An 18,567-nucleotide genomic window follows, 5' to 3' on the forward strand; every position below is an offset into this window, starting at 1 on the left:
CTATTTATAATCAAGAACAGGGCCATTCTCAGTCTGTAAATAGAAAATTCAGCAGCAATGAATTCAGCCATTCATTATTATTTTGATTTCACTTCTTCCTCCCCAACAGTGCATTTATCCATTGATTTTTTTTAATTTACAGACTTAACCCTAAAGTTTAAATTTATATGACTCTCCTAAATAGAAACTAAGAGGCAGAAATGTATTGTTTTAGACAACTGCAGAAAGGAGACCAACAACAAGGACAAACTCAATTGCTCCACTTTGTGTACATCAGTCAACCATAACAACCAAATATATGTATAAATGATGCAGAGGCCTTAAAAAGTTCAACTGATATCGAGTAATAAATAGTATATTAAAATTACCATAATGCAAGAATATCAAAAGTGCCACTTGCGTGAAGAATTGTTTTTAAATTATACCTAATCAGTAAGCAAAAAGTTTGGCTATAGTAATAACTATCATGAACCGAGTTCCATTTTTTTTTGGTCTCTAGATGGCAACAATGCTCTTTTACCGAGGTGAAGTCCCCCTCCATCCATCCATAGGGGGCTCATAAAAAATACAAAAAAACATAAAATTAAAATAAAAACTAGCTAAAATACTATCGGCAATTAAAAATGTCTAACAATGGCTATTTGGCATGCTCAGGTCAAATATTGATATTATTAATATTTTTCTACCTTATTAGGTATAAAAAAAAATGAAATTCTTCTGAATTGTTTAAACAATATTTTGGACACTGGGATGCAGATGATCAAGGTCTTGTCCATCCGGTTAAAGGATCTCAACAGTGCTTATGTACAATGCTGCGAAAAGGAAGGCCCTCCTGAGGGTCACCATGACAGTGGTGGAGATGATCAACTCCCCTCTGTCCCCCTGTTGAGCACATTGTTGGATCCTGTTGCTTTGAGAAGCAGAAGACCCTGAAAGGTGTACTTAACTTGCCAACTATCAGGTAAGCATTTTCATTCCTTGCTCAGCATGACTAAACTCCCGAAGAAAAGACAAGTATATTCTGCTGCATGTCTGTCACGATACTTCGAGTTTGGCAATTGTACTTCATGCATCTTCCATAATACTGTTTAGACGGCTGCCAATATTCCTGCTAAGAAGGAGCAATTGATGGGTGGGGATGCTCATGCCTTTTTCAATCTGCAGACCTGTCTGTACTCTACACCACTGGTTGTAAGGGGGTGGTTGTCATTATCCACCTCCTTGGGTTTTCTCACATTCAGGAGTAGAATTGTTGTCCCTTGTGCTGCTTGGTGAGCCGGATGAGGCCCACCATAGATCTGTTGTATGTGAACTTGTTGGTGGATAGTTGTGGGTCACAAGGTGAACAGGAGGGGGCCGAGTGGACATTGTTGGAGGGCATCTATGCTGACAATGATGGTGCTTGAGTTGCTCGTTGTGTCCAGGTTTTAATATCAACTGGTTTGTCGATGGCTTGTTGTGGAACCGAGGCTGTGTATGATGAGGATTTCATCACATGTATAGTTGAATTTTCAAATGCCGGGGTCAAATTTGAAATATGGTAAAAAAAAAAAACGGACTCATCGGAAATTTAAAATTCAATTGTATTCCAGAAGATGAAATGGCTCAAGTCAAATTGAACTCAAATATATTATTCTCATCCCTTTTTTTCATTTAAAAAAAAACAGTACTGAAATGAAGCATTTCAAAATCAAAGGAAAGACTTGAGCAGCTGTGACAGGTTGTTTATATTAGCCGGAGCTATATCACAACAATTAGATCCTGATGAGACCCTAATGATTGTTAAATGAGTTAGATATGAAGTTTAAGAAGAAAACTAACAGACTCGCAATCGACAGGTTGGTCGCGATTGACATAATGAGCACCCCTGCCCTAGATATCATTGCTCATCACATGCTTCCAGGAATTGTGTCAGGCTACAAAAGATGACAAATCTTTGGATTGACTCCCTCTTTGCTAGCCGCCTGATGCAAAAGTATTCCTTTCCACTAACTAATAGACCACACTGGGGCGGCTGCTTTTACCGAGGAGATAGTTACCATGGTTACAGCCATAAATTAAAGCTCTTAAATTAGTAGGGAGGTTGGGGGATTCGGGGGGGGATGTCTTATTTGTGCACTACTTGTTTCCCCCTCTAAAAGGTTTGATAATTTATGATGGTCTGACAAAGGAAGTAACTTTTCAAGCAGCATTTGACGTTTTGTGCATGGAGAGTGTTTAAAGATGCCAGGGATGACAAATTGAGACAGCATTCAATGCAGACCTTGAGAGAAGACCTCAAATGTGCCACAACATTCCACTATTTTTCATCTCAACAAACCCTGAGTCAAGAGCCCTTAAAATACAACAATTGGGAAAAGAACCCATCCGTGTAAATTATTCTTATTATAATTTCTGCACTCTACTAAAAGGGCAAACAGCTTTTATTTTTTTTTTATCTGAGGGAAGAAATTATTTACACGATACTTGACACTGATGTCAAATTCATGCATGTATTTGAAAACTTATTCCAAGTAAAGAATAGATCTTGATTCATTTGCTCATTGAAATGAATGGCGAAAATAAGTATCCACTTATCAAAGCAAAGTGAGCAACTATTTCTTCTGTTCAAAGCCCAATAAAATGAGGGAATCTTTTTTTCTTTGATAACAATTTTGGATTCCCTTCCACTATGTTTCAAGATGTGATACAAGATGCATTTAAATTCTTTCTAATCAATTACTCGTGCGATGAATTAAACCGATAATAGGGCCTTTGTTTAATTTATTGCCTGCCATTGGCGAGGCTAGATGTCTAATCCCTGCTGGTTTTAGGCAGTGGGACCCTCAATTGATTTCCAGTCAATTGCAGGGTACATGGGTGTGTGGGAGGAAATGGAAGTACCCTCACAGAACCCACACAGACACAACGAGTAGATGCAAACGACACACAATTTAAAAAATTAAATTATCAAAAAATACTTGGTGAATACATTAAATTGCCTTCAGTGGTTTGATTAATATCAGGGTTGAACATTAGGGTCATTTATCCATTTTATCTTTTTGTGAGAAGTAATTTCCTGGAATTTACGGCCTCACAATATTCATAATATTGAAAATCGGGATTTTTTTTAAATTTAATTCTGGAAAAAGGGTGATTTTTTAATTAATTGTAATGAAAAAAAAACAACACCAACCTCAAACGCTCCCTGTTTTTATTGGGTATGTTTTGTAAGGGTGATGCTCCGATGTAATTTGAGGCTCTGAAAGAACCCTACAGAGTTTTGATTTATATTGATCTAAGATGGGGGGGGAGATTTGTCTTAGGTCAAAGGTCAGGGTGTTTGGGCGAGATTCCTTGTCCGTGATTATGCTGCCAGTGTTATGCTGGATTTCTGTTCTCTTAGGGGAGGCTCACTTTTCAACCATCTGGGTGTGGAACATTTTGCAGACAAAAAAAAAAAAAGTAATAATAAAAAAAAATAGCCTTGCTCTGATGTGCTCAGCCTTTCATGTGGATATGCTGCTCTGATCTTTGACTGGACCAGCAGAGCAATAGATCCATTCAACAAGAAGCTATGCTTTTGATTTTGGGTTATGGGATCATTTTTTAGCGGTGGACTTGCATCAATACTGCACAGGTTGTCATCTATGACTTAAAAAGCACTGATAGGGGGCTACAGGGTCTTGGCTTAAAAGTAAACTCTAGCAAAAAGGGTCTATTTGCTGCCAGCCAACACCTGGCTGGTTCCAATATTTTACTTTTATTCAAAAAGCCATTAGCAACCCCACGACACATATACAAAAGATTTAGATTTATTGCGGTGAAAACTGCAGATAAAAAATAGCACTTGAAAGATTTAAAAAAGCAAGTTTGACTTGACATTCCATCATGTTTCCATGGATGTCGTTATAGTTATCACCTTTTTACTGAGATTTAAGGGACCTATTATACAGTAAATGATTTAGCATAATTTCCCCCAAAATAGCTTCATCCATAAAACCTATTTGTCAGAAGTAAACAAGAATGTTATCTATTTGTGAATATACGTGTATATGACATTTTTGGAAGCTTGTTAATGGCTTTTAACATTGTTGTTTTATATTAAACTGCCAATTTAAAGTGTGTCTAGTTCTAAAGTATACCAGTATAGTATCTTTTTGTTGTTGGATTTGAATATGGAAATGTCACAATGATAAATATTTTTGCAGTGGACAAGCACTTGTATTTTAATAAGGCTTTTTCATTCTTGTTTTATTTAGAATAGAGGAAGGAAAAAAATGAATGTGTGAAATAGAAATATATAAAACATACACATAATATTGAACTTAATTGTCATTGTGTCGTGGTGTGTGACATCTTTTTTAACAGGATCCGGAAGATGTTAACGTATGTTGCTCTAAATCCCAATGGGGTTAATCCAACACTTGTTTGTGGCGCAGCAGCACCTTGAGACGAGCAATGTGATGTCTAACACGCACTTGCCTATGGCTGCTCTCCAGTTTGGCCTCTGTTGGGGATCGCCAGCCATGTAAAACAGGCACGTGCAGCCTGAAACTTTAATGGTGACATGAAGGCTCCTGCTGATCCCCCACTTACAGATGTGCTTTGGGACTTTCTCGCTCTCATCTTTATGAGAGCGCACAAGGTGACATGGAAGGCAGCGCCTGGTCTACTACCAGCAAGTCCTCATCCAAAGGACACAGTCAAGAACGCCAGGGCGTGAATATCAGATGTCATAACAAGTAAGTGGCCGCACAAGAGAAGAATGTATTGAATGTTACTGCCTCTCTTAACCCAAATACACGAACAACACACTCATGCTGTTCATGCAGCCTGCTCTCTCTCTCTTTCCTTTTCTCTCTCTTTCTCTCAGCTTCTGCCTGACTTCCTCCACCACACTGCCTCGCTCTGTGAGTAGCAAGCAGTTAATTATTTAGCACCTGAAGAGCAGTACAGCTCCCAGCCTGCTGCTGTCTGGTCTGCTTGAAATAATGCTCCAGTCTTTGTTTATCCAGCGCAAATGCTAATGTACACAAACCGTGTAGTTGTCATGTACAAAAGCAATCATTAATCAGCATCTAAATGCACCCGGACATCCTTACTCATTTCTAACTCAAGCTCAGAAAATAGTAGAACGATCGGGACAATATAGTGGAGTTTATCAACAATAACTGTATTTGTTAAGATCAGGTAAGACTCTTTTGTGATTGAAGGTTCAACTCCATTCGACTTGCAGTGCTGCCTTAATATGAGAAAATAATGGTGAGATATTTTAATTGAAATAGATGGACTCAGTTCACTAAAGCACACTTCCAAAAGCCTTTAACCCCAAGGCATACGCGCTTGACACCAAAGGGAAAAATAAAGGAAGCTTGTGCAGCTGAGATGTGAATCAATTTACCACGTGTATGCAGCCGTAATTGTCATTTTTACTTGGGTCATAAATATTGTGATAATAGTATTCTCGGGCCCACCGAGTCACATGATGAAGGTGTCTGTGCTTTGTGTGAATGGGGGGGGGGGGGGGGGGGGGTTCACATGTTCTCTGAGGCTAAATGGGCTGCCCCAGTCATACATGACAATCGCTCCAACCTGTTTTTAACCCAAATGATTTACAATTAGGCCTTAGCAGTGGTAATAAGCTTTATTTTGGCAGTATTCCCTCATTGTTTGCCATGTTTGCATTTTTTACAAAAACATCATAACTGCGAAAAAATGAAAAAATGTGGAAATACTGTAAAAAAATTTATGCTTCATATCTACACTGAATATTTCATTTAATAGCTGCTTTACATACTGTATAAAAAATATCTTCCTGAATAATGCTATGACATTGAAAACAGAAAAAAAAATAGAAAATATCCTACTTTTTGAATGAAATATTGAATTTTGTACATAATTATTCAATTAAATACAACTAGTTTGTAATATTAATCAGTGTTAAAGTGTAAAGTCAGACCTTATCTCTTATTTATATATTTGTGATGTTGTATTCATTGAAGTCACTGATTTGCCCCTAGGTGTGAATCTGTGTGAATCGGGCGGGTTATATGTGCCCTGTGATTGACTGCCATTCAGTCCGGGGTGCCCCTCTTGCCCGAGAGAGAAAGAGGCAGCAAAAGAAGGGGGGATTTTTGATGTTGCATTTAGAGTAAATCAGCCAGGCAAGCAGACAGCCTCTCTCTCCCAAGTGACCTAAATAGGAAGTCACAAGAGAATACTCATATGAGCTTCTCTCCACTAAATGCACTCTCTTATTAATATTTTAAAACCAGCCATAGTGCTGTGGAAAAGACGAGAGATCCAGGAAGAGGAGGAGGAGGAGGAGGCATACATCAATTTATCCAAGGTCCTCCCTCACTCACTCCAGGAACTTGAAATGGAAGGATATGTATTACGATTAAACCAAACCGTTCATTGTCCCCTTTCCTTCACTCTCTCGCTTTCTCGGTTGTCGTCTCTATTTTAGGCTGGAGAAGAAAAAGTAAAAAAAAATAGAATTAACAATAAAAAAAATATATTTTCCATCTCTGTCAAAGTATTACAACCCTGAGAAGAGGCGAATGTGGCTTCTAAGAGATTGCTAATTCATTGCAGTGGAATTGGTTCAAACAGTGCAAATGTCCTCTACAAAACTTACCTCTGTCCATACCCTTAAATCTTTATAAAACTTCCAAATTTGGTCATAGATGTAATTGCAAAACAACAGAGAAAGAGGAGGGCTCACAATTAGGATCAATTTATAAAAACTTGACATGGATCATATAATTGGGCAACAGTGACAATATGCAATAAAAAAAGAAAGGACATTTCTGTCCATGTGATATCTTGCGAAAGTTTTATTTAGGTTAGGTTAGAACTTTATTTTTAAAAAGAAGCTTGGCTTTTGCTGTGCTCCGTCTCCTTTCCCGTGTTTATACTTTATCCGATTATGTGTGAAATTCATTAGCATATCATTTACTGTGAGCATAATTGTTTAATGAGTCGTTAATAACAAATACAGTAATTAGGATCAGTGGTATAATTATGTGTAGTGGGCGAAGCATTTTATTTTGGCATAATTATCGCAATGCAGCCTTTCCCACAAACAAACGAACCCTGAGTGGTAACAGAGGCGGGCGGCTGTTGAATGCAAACGGCGTACACACACACACACACACACACACAAGCCTGCATACACACAAACAAAAAGATTAATCTCAAAACATGTAAACAAACAAATGAAAACGTTTCATAAAAACGCTGTGGCTGACAGCAGTTTTCGAGTTAACCTGTTGCCCCCTGATATTCTCGAATCTTGGTTAAACTTATCAATTTCTGACCAATTTTTGTACTATACAATAAAACAAATACACAGTAATGCCTAGGAAATATATTTTTTCAACTTGTATATAAAACTAATACAAAACTGTGATATAATGACTAACCAAATGATCAATAAGAATAATAATGTTAAGGATTACATTTTCTAAGCAGTCATATTTTGGCAATCCAAAGACAATGCAAACCTCATCACATCCTTTTGAATAAATAAACTTCACTAAAATCCATCATTTTTTTGGTTTTGTTTCTGGATACCCTCTCTCTATTCTGCAACACAAATATGCTTCCCTTGGCACAACACATAGTCATTTTATCCTTCTTGTAACCAGATGGTTTCATAGAGAATAGATGCAGCGCCACTGTTTGTTTGTCTTCTACTTAGAGCTGGGGCCATAATGGAGTCACTAATGATTATAAAACACCTGCTCTAAAAATAAAACAAACAGAAACGCCAGGCCATTAGGCAGAGCTAAATGCCTATGTGATCAGGTTGAAATGCTGCGAGGGTTGCGTTCACTTCTCTTGTCAAACAAGCTCATAGCAAAGCCTCACCAACAAAACATGAAAAGATCAAATCACACCAGTAACTTATGGCCTTTGGAGGAGATCAAGTGAATTCACCTTCATCCTAAAATATGTGAGATGTGCTTGCTAATAACAATATTTTAAATATTTTGTGAGGATTGATGTGTTAAATGACATTGAACTTTGTAAACCTGTGATCAAAACCATTATCAAACATAACCTTTTGGATTCAAATGTCGAAATGAAAATTTCTGAATTTATAATTCATTTTGAATATGTACTACTACATCTGTGTTTTGGTTTTTTTTTCTGTAGCCACTAGATAATTCATTTTATATATGTACTACCCACCCTATTTGGGGTTTTCCCTAAGATGAGAAGAAACATAGGGTTAATAGAAAATATCCTCCTGGATGTTTGCAACCACAAAATAGACAGATTAAGAGGATGCAGATCTACATATGGGTGCAGGCGGGTGGGGGTTGGGGAGCCTTCCAGCCTGGCCTCCCCTTTGGTTTTCAACATCTCAATCATGTCTCCAGGGCTCCGCCCCTTTGTATTAGCCCCCATGTGATGGACATCCTTTCACTGCCTGCCTGACCTCTGGTAATCCTGTTTCACAGACCAGCTCCCTGCTGAAGGTACACAATGGCAGGCGTTCAGTCTCCTCCCAGTCGATATTCTGACAGACTTGATCGAGCAAATTAGTATCCTTTGGTTAGGGCATGACCAAAGACCTTTTCAGCACCCATGCAGAATCAATGGAGGCTGGTGAACAGCGTGTTTCTTTTCTTTTATTTCTCCTTTTACATCCTTTCCGTAACACCTTGTGTAAAATCTATCCGTGTTTGGAGCTCCGTGTGTATCTTTACAACTGACTCGAGGAGCTAAGGTTGTTTTTTTTTTTTATTTCACTACTGACAGTTTTGAGTTTACATCCATATGTTAGATTCAATAGAAATAACAATGGACCACTAGATTGTTTTGTAAGTCAATTGTACATAATTACCTTTCGAAATTCACGGTGGACGCAAACACACGGGCTCGCGTAAACAAAGTATTCCAATAGAAAGCAGGATGAAATCATGGTACTAATTACGTACTTTGGTTGACTGGACACATTTATGACGCAAAACTCCTCCTATCCCGCTGCTGTTCTTGTCACTTGAGGAATGCCTTTCATTGGTCAATATGCGTTAATCACGACGAGGATTCCCAGATGGTGCTCTAATATAGTCGTATATCATCTGTTAAACTCTCAGGACTGCAACACAACCTGGCCAGATTGTCAATTTAAAAAAATCTGCCGCATTATTGTCATTTTTAAATCTATTTTTACTCATTACAATGCTGTATATTCTATTAAGCCATTCAAAATTGGTGGTGACAACAGTATTTTTTTATAATTATAAAAGCATGTGTAAATTTAGACATTTTAATTCATTATATGCCCAAAGGAGGACTTTAAAATGGACAATCACCCATAGATACACACCCATGTAAAACTTGCATCCAAATATATATCCATCTTTTCTTTTTGTTAATTTTTTTCTATTGTTACATTGCTAAAATCATAAATCAGCCAAGAAAGCGTTAAAATAGTGCGAGTGTGTTCGAGATAATATAGTCACAGAAGCAATCTTGAACCGAGATTGTAAGATTAGAACAATTCCCTGAAATAAATGAGTTGTTGTGGCTCAAACAAAAGGTTGGATATACAGGTTACAAAAGTTATTCTAGCAGTCAGCGATATAATACATGCACACATTGTATTTCAAGGTCAGCTGCTGTACATTTGTGAGGAGAGCAGCGGGAGATTGACCGTGTTAAGGGACTGCACTTAGTCGCCAAACAGAGCACTGACACCTTTCTGAGCAGGCAATCTCTGTGAACTCTTCTGCACTGACAAAGAATCTATGTAAGGTTGCCAGTGCTTACAGGGGAGCGATCCCTGTCTATTTGCCATACTGTTACCATCATCTACCTAATCATCCATCATCTACCGCTGGCTTAGCTGCAGTAGGTGAAGCATAAAAAGCACCACCGAGAGCTATTTCCCTCTAACCTAGGACATTTGCAGAACAGGAAGAATATGTGTCATTTTTTTTTTCAACACTCTTAGAGCCTGGCCAAGTGTATTAATCGATGATTTTTCATGGTCTGATACACAGTCGCATCATTTGCACAATGAGCAGATTACCGTAAATTCCGTACTATCGAGTGCACTTGACCATAAAATGCACCGCACACATTTTATGAAATTTAAAACCTAATAAAATCCTATATGTGTTCACATCTGAATATGTGATTTTTATATAGAAAGATTTGATTGATCAAAAACGTATGCCAAACTGTTTTACAACCATTCTATAATCTAAAAAGCAGTCAATTCTAAAATCTATGTCTCTATAATTATGAAGAGGAATAATGAAATACAGTATTTTACAGTATTTTGTCATGTGTTGGCATATATAACATAGCATTTGGTATCATTCAAAACTAATACAAAATGTAAATAGCATAAAATAAAATGTGCCTCATTTCACATGTTTAAGAAAAATGCCAAAAATGCCCTTAATGTGATGTGCTTTTATTTTATGTTAATAGCTTCAAGACTCTCAACAAGAAACTTTTGCATTCTTTTCTTCAAGTACTTGTGTTGGCTTTAACTAAAGGCTCATTCAGATGATGTTTGTTTTGGAGGGGGCTACACCCCCTTTCACTCTTTTCTAGTAGGAAACGTGGATCCGCTTTATCGGGGGTCACCCACAAGGTGCCCATACTTATAATGGCTTTGATTTTAAAATGAATCAGCAGAGATTACCATTCACTATCTTTCACTTTACACTGTCCACTATTTATATTGTAACTGTAAATATTAAAACTACATATATTTTCTTTTTTTTACTGGATCAAGGATATTGGACACATATTTTCATGGGAATAATTTTTCCCCACTGAAATTAGGCTGAAATGTTTTTTTTTTGTTTATTATTATTATTATGATCCAAGAATTAGCTTTGGAAGACTGCCACAGCCAGAAAAACCCAACCTTTTGCAGATCCATGTTTCCCACTAACCTCTTGCTGCGCCCTTGAATAGTGACAATGGATGAGCCTTGGTCCAACAGATTAATTATTCCCATCCTCAGCACTGTTAAGGCCAACCTGCTCTATATGTTCATTCATGAATAATGTTGAAAGCTGATGAGAGCAAAAGGGGGCAAAGGTTAAGGACCTGTTGTTACTGACATTCAGGCGAGAATTCAGACAGGAGGGGCAACAGAATGCAGTTTACAACCTTAAGAATTTTAGAAAACATTTCAATTAATATTTTAGCTCCAGTTGAATACATTATTCCTTTCAAATGAAATCCATTTCCTTTTTGGAAAGTGAATTTTACCATAATCTCAGTGAACAAACATTGTTATACCTTGTAGGTATTGACTTCATGACCATTAACCAATAGAAATATATGGAAATCAATGGCATAATATCATGTGATGAAATCAATTTGTTTTCATGTCAATTCAGGGTATTCTCCAGCAAGAAAAGGAAGACCCGCCACTGTTAGACCCTCGGGAATTTTATCACAAGCATTATTTGGACTTGTCTTCTTCCTTAAGAGGGTCAAGAGTGGCAAGCAGACACTTTCCTTTCTGAAGAGGGCAGCAGCTGAGAGAGAGAGAGAGAGAGAGATCTCTCCAGGGATCTTACAGCCTGCCTTCAAGTGATACAGCCATTTATTTTTACACCCTTGATTATCAAGGTAAGCTTTTTGGAACACTGTTTTTGCTCATGATATTGCTTTGTGACAAGCTTCACTTCACGCCTGTTGGATTTTTTTTTATTTAGCTGTTTAAAAAGAAACAAAAACGACAACAACAACAACAGAAAAAAGAAAAACAGTAATGTGGTAGGATGAAAAAAAAATCAGGTGGTGACCTTGGGGCCATTTTCTACAAGATAGCACGCAGTGCCTTTGAATGGCTGGACTCAGCAGGACTTGCAGGCACCTGGTCGGAGGGCTCGGGCGCTCCACAATGCTGTCTGGGGGGTAATTACCACAAAGTATTCTTTAAAAAGACCAGATGGGGATGAAAACCCACCCCACCCTGTCATTTACAACAGAACCCCATTCAATGACATACTTAATCCACCCACCGGTTAGCTCTTTCAGAATCCGCTGTTGTTGTGCTTGTTCCTTTATGTTATCTCCCCCCACCTCCTCCGCAGATAGAGTAAGAGAGCACGGGGGACAGCCAGGAAGACATAAGTGCCTCATGGGACTCAAAAAGCATCACTCATTTTCAAATTGTTTCCGCCACGGCAAGTAACAGTAACATTTGTGCCTTCCCTTCTCGCTTTTCTGCCTTTCGCCGAGCCCTAAAGTGTCATCGGCGGTTCTGAAAAAGAGAGAGAGGCCGACTGCCTGAGCACAAGGGAGAATTAAGGGGGAGGGGATGGAGTGTGGCACACAGTACGCAGGCAGGGCTGGGGGCGTAGACGAGGTCAAGTCAGAGTTCAAGGTTCATGCTGCCACCAGCCTTGTGGGAGGAGGGATGTGGGTCGGGCCTTGATTGGAAGGGGTTACCAGAGAGGCGGGGGTACCCCGTTATTTACTGGGCACATATCAATTTCCATTCCGGCTGGATCTGAGGCTCTCCGTCCTTTAAGTCTTGCCTAATTGACTTAAACAGGGCTTTCACTTGCACCAGGAGAGTAGTAACTATATTTTTTTAACAGGTCTAACATGCACAGTTGAATAGTCATCCCATATTTGTACACTTTAAGCCAAGGGTGGCCATGTCTGGTTCTCAAGAGTCCCTATTCAGTCTGTTTTTCATATCGCCCTCCTCTACCACAGCTGAATCAAATGATCAACTCATCAGCAAGCTGTCCAGGACTTTTATACATATCCAGATTATTTGATTCAGGTGTGTTGGTGGAGGGAGACATGGAAAACAGGCTGGATAGGGGCTCTTGAGGACTGGATTTGGCCACCCCTGCTTTAAGCTGTTTAGTAAGTGCCCCTTATCTTTTTGGGGAGTTGAAGCCCTATTTCAAAATTGTAAAAAGTTCAACTTCAATTTGCACATTTAAAAAAAATGTTAACGCTTGACAAAAGTGAAATGGCGAGATGCTTGGAATCCAAAGAATACCAAAATGGACATTTTAGATTGCTTTATTATTAAAAAGGGCATGGTGCATAGTTTTGGGGAATGCATTTTTGTATACTAACTCACATTTATATTCCTTCCAGTACATGAGATCCTCACGTTTCAAAAATCAAGGAAGAACATACAAACTCCTCACAGTGAGGACCCACCTGGTATCAAACCCTCTACCCAAGAACTGTGAGTCCAACGCACTATCCACTTGTCCACCACGTCAGTTGACAATGTTCACACAAAAATATGTATTAATTTTCCTGTGTTGCTTTTGAAATAAAAAATATATATATAATAGGATCCAACATGGCTGAAAATTTGTGAATATGAATGGCAACCCACCAAAGATTTCGTAAAAATGAGCACACAGTAACTGCATTACTTTCTGTGTAAAGACAAATGGCACTTACTAATTTATTTCTCAAACTACATCATGCTACTTGGGTTTATTAGCAGAATGTATAATAACATGAGCGGCAGGCCAGGGCACACTACTTGAAACAATGAACAATGAATTTTATTTTGCCAATTGTTGTTGTAAATTCAAGCATTTCAATTATATCCATAGTCAGAAATACTCATGACAAGCATTGAATTGTGTGCCAAGTCACTGAGTGCTTTTATCAAAAAAAAAGAAAGACTTTTATATGAAAATTAGGAACCTGGGATGAAAGGCACAAAATGTAACACTATCCTGCATATTTTGTCTTTTGTTTGACAGGGATTACTCCATTAGGGAAATTTATGATAATCGAACTGATTTCACTTTGTTCAACTTTCATTTATATTGCAATATCATTTCAAAGCAAATGAATGTTGACATGGAATTCAAATATTATTTTAGTCGTTAGCGAACAGCATTTAAGGTTGGTTTATGCTGTAAAAGAATATCAAAAATAACAAATACAGACAAAATCGGACAAAACTATTGTTATCAAAACTAAAGACACATTTAAATAACATACCTGAAACTGCTGTCAATAAAAATGCGACAAAAATGATCCCAGCCTTTACTTAATATTTATATGCACAACCTTTTGAGGTATGAAATTTTTCATTGCTTATTATTCTCTAAATGTCAGTCCACTCCTCAGGAAAAAAATGCTACACTGGTTGATGAGTGCCTACTCTAAGTCAATTTATATCTTTAAATTACCAAAAGATTCCAAACATCTTCACAGACCAACTGTTGGTATATATTTTTATATTTTTAAAGAATGAGTAAATAACAGTCATTTAGTAGAAATTAGAAATTTTATATGAACGTATGAACATATGCATACACCATTTCCCTGGAGATAGACAGGAACTTACTTCATTTATGTTCAAATTAGGGGATGCATGTTATATTTGCATCCCGACCCACATGGAGTTTATCGCCATAATCATGGCATATTTTCTAATCTAACCTCACAGAATTACATATACATACTTTCCATAGAAGGCAATGGAGAAGCTTTTCCCTCCACTAAACAATCTCCACCTCCAAGAAAAGCCCTTCCCCTCAAGTCCAACCTCCCACCATGCATGGATATCCTTCCACCTTCTTCATCAGTAAATAAATAATGGGAAACATAAAATGCAGAGTGAAACAGGAGCTGAGATTGAATAACAGTCGGGAAGGCGTGGCAAAGTCTGAAATATTAATGACCCTGATTACTTTCTTCAGTAGTAACACATGCCTACTCAATTGTTTCATGACATGGATGCACTGGATTAAACTAATCAAAATCCCCACCTTTTATGGATGAGAAAACATAGATTTTAAAAAAAGTTGTGACAACATGTTGCAAACTGGACATGTATATCCTCATTTTTGAATACATATATATTAGCAACTGATGACACTTGTCAATCAGCAGCTGGAATAGACTCCAGCTCATAAGCATCACTTCATATCAGTTGGAGGACCTTCACGTCATGGTGCGTACAAGTCGTTTTATCCTAGATAGAATTTATCCAGGGGCCCGCCAGAGTCTCCAGATGCCTACTCAATGAATAAACACAATATAGATAAGCCCCCTGACAGAACTAGGCCCCTCTGAATTATCACCCACTCCTCCTGGCTAATTAAAATTTGCTTGTAACTTATGTCAGTCATTTGAAGGCTGACAATTCCCTAACCTCCCCCTCATTTTAATTTGTGGCACGTGCACATTTATTGTTGGGAGAGGGAGTAGTGCCCCCAATGGGATCTCCATGTGGCTTATTTAGACGACCAACAGGGTTGTACTGCCTGTGGAGAAGAGCACTGGAGAACTGGGAGTGAAACATGTTGAGTTACTGCCTGTGGGCAACATGAAAGAAACTCTAGTAGTCTAAGAGAGAGAGAGTGAGAAGCTGGTAATAGAGAGATGGTAAGAAATTGTGTATGTAGAAGCAGCGGTGTGATGCTTTTCCAGGGTTTGCTATGTGGCTCAGCTGGAAGGGCTTTTAAGCCGTTTCATGGCAGCCTCTAGGACAGATGCACTGCCCCGAGCCACAATCCGTGTCTCCCTTCCAATGACAAATGGCACGACAAAAAATATTGCATTATAAATTTAGTGCTAACAGTCTGTAAGATACTGCTGCCTGTGGCTCACCAGGCGGCCTGTTTTTAAGAGTCAACTAGACCATAATCACCTCTTTTGTTGCTGGGATGACCATTGCAGGGAGATATATAAATGAAGATGCTTGTTTGGAATAGTAATGTTTATTTATTCATGTTTTTGAGCCAGATTTACACTGATCGAATAATTATTCTTATTGAAATGAAGTAGAATGGTAATAGAAGGCAGTAGATAGTACTCATTTGTTTCCCGGGCTACAGTCAAGCGACCCAGGAGCAAGGCAGCATCCCTCCCACTTCCAGTTAAAACGGTCCGAGGGTACGATATCAATATGTTAAAAGTTGGCAGGCACCCAAATAAAACTTATTTTTTTACAAAGCATATAAAGATTTGATCACAAGCTAAACAAATGACTCAACACAAGTATTCCATATGTGATACCATCATGCCCTTAGCGTGACCCTTCCATGACTTGCATCATGACCTACATCACAAGGTTTGTTACATACAATTACCTTTGTTCTCACCTTTGCTTTAAAGGGTATAGGCTGGTTTTGTGTGGATGGACAAGTGTAGGCTTTCTCAAAGAGGTCCCAATAGGTGAAAGAAGTGGGCAAAAATGTCTGGAAAACATCTGCCCTTCTTGCAGGTCTTGTCTGGTCACATGCACAAAAAAGATCTCACAGGAACTGTTAAAATCTCCAGGGATAGTCTTTCAGAAAAGCTGAATATCTGCAAAAAAATGTGCATCAGTCAGTCGGGTGAGTGACGTATTTTACAAATGATAAAATTTAACAAGGTTGTGTAAATGAGTTTAATTATCTTTAATGGAGGGAAATGTTATTGTCGTCTGTTGTTGCTCTTTTTACATGCCGTGATCACAATACAACACTTGTATATTATATTAAGTTGCAGCTCCTTCAAAAATGACTTAAAACATGTGTACTTGTAGTTTATTTATGCAGAATATCATTCAAAAGGACTAAGAATGACATCCATTTTCTTCAAAATCAAGCCAAGAGAGCATAAAACAGAACCTTCAAGTTCCCCCTTGCAAAAATTGACCACACAACCTTTTATTTTCCCAAATATTTTAACAAAAGTAAAGTTGTGCAGTTAAAAATGTAATTTTCCCATTGTGCTGTTGGATAAGAGACAGACTGAGAATTTGGCACATTTTTTCTTCTTCTAATTGGACAGACAGTGTAGTCTCCAGCTCCACCCGGTCTAATTTGCTGTCAGTCTGAGCCAAGCTGCAATTATCACACTGACTGGTGCCTACAGACCATAATTGCTTTGTTGTTCAATTATTTCATGGGACTGTGGTAATTTACTTTATTCTATTAAAATATGCCAATTAGACATTTAATTACAGTTTTCACAGTATCGCTTTTCACTGTCACTGGAAAGATGTGATGCTGTTATTAGCAGAGAGGACAAGGATGGTTTAATAATTTCCTGGCATTTCCACCGTGGTTTGAATTAATATCTGGTGGGAAAGCAAAATATTAGCTCACCGCAAAGAAAAATATTCAATTCAATTATCATGGAAATTTACACCCTAAGACATTTTAGATGACAAGATCTCATTTTTTAGTAATGTTGAAAAAGTCCAACAAAAACAATGTAGCTTTGATGAATGAGAATATTTTACATTTATGAAAAATAATGCATGAAATTAGGATGAATTGTTTAATGGTGAAAATTTTGACCCACATAACCTCCATAAATATGAATTGAAATGTTTCCCTTAAAACATCATTAAAAACCTCACAATTCCCGAATAATAAACACAGGTATAGTACACCGATACGCATTTTTTTTAAAGAAGCATGACAAACTAAAAATTTGAGGGCAAAATAGTTTGCACTTAAGTGATGATCAAAATAGATTAGATGACAAAAAGTATTGGTTTTTGAATCAAGAAGAATAGCAGTGATTTTACTTCTGTTTGCCACATATGTAATCATGAAAGCTGACAGTCTATGACTGCTTGTTGCTGTAATTAAATATTGATTCACATATCAAGCAAAATGTCAAGACATGCAAACATCAGAATGAACATTGACAGTTAGAGGTTATTCTTCATAAGATGATGCATTATTTAATATCTTTACTTTTTCTAATCTAGGGTGAAAACTGAATAAGAACTTGTTCCACAAAAGAAGATTTTTTTAAGGTAAGAGCCAAATTAATCCAACAATTATTTGCATTGTAGGTTTTGTGATTAAAAATGTTCCTAACACAATTTTTCCCAAAAATAGTTGTAGTATTTGAATTGTATTTCAACTCAAAGGGGTGACGGTGTCAAGCAAATTTCAGCTGACCACCAGGAAAAACTATCAAAAGATCACTCAAAAACTAATAAATAGAAGAAGTGGTCAAACTACAGTAAGAGTTGAAATAATTTTACATAGATTAGGGCTGCAAGGTGTCCAATTACAGCAACCAGTCCAGGGTGTAGACTGCATTGGGCCGAAAAAATCTCAATAGGGTTCAAGTCAGTTGTTTGTCTGGCCATGTTTATCGAGTAGAATAAGATCTCCGTGAGAAATGGAGCCACATGGCTCCCTGCCTTTAGTAAGCTTGTTCTTTTGCTCTCTTGTAAAGGTGCTGAATGGTATCTGAAAAGACCTTCTCTGTCTATTCAGGTTTGATTTGGTCACTTTAGTGAACAGCAATTGGCAGGCTGGTGGTTTCAGGCTGTCTTGTCCGATGGCAAGGGAGGAGCGCTCCCCTTTGCCTCCCCTGGGTGCCCCTCGTGTCCACCATATGGCCCGGCCTGGCCCTTCCAAGATGGGTGAGTTGGTCTATGGACCACCTGAGGCAGCAGGAGCTTTCATAATCACTGGAGACAAGGGCCACTTGACACCAGCCTGACAGATGGTACTCCAGCACTGCAGCCCTGGACTGCTGTTGCTGCTGCTGCTCTGTGTACGTGTGGTCAGATTGGGAAGCACAATAAGGGTGATGATGTGTCAGAGGTAGTTAAACATGATGGTGGCAGCCAGTCTTCTT

The sequence above is a fragment of the Stigmatopora nigra genome, chromosome 4, assembly GCF_051989575.1.
Source record: "Stigmatopora nigra isolate UIUO_SnigA chromosome 4, RoL_Snig_1.1, whole genome shotgun sequence".
Classification (NCBI taxonomy): domain Eukaryota; kingdom Metazoa; phylum Chordata; class Actinopteri; order Syngnathiformes; family Syngnathidae; genus Stigmatopora; species Stigmatopora nigra.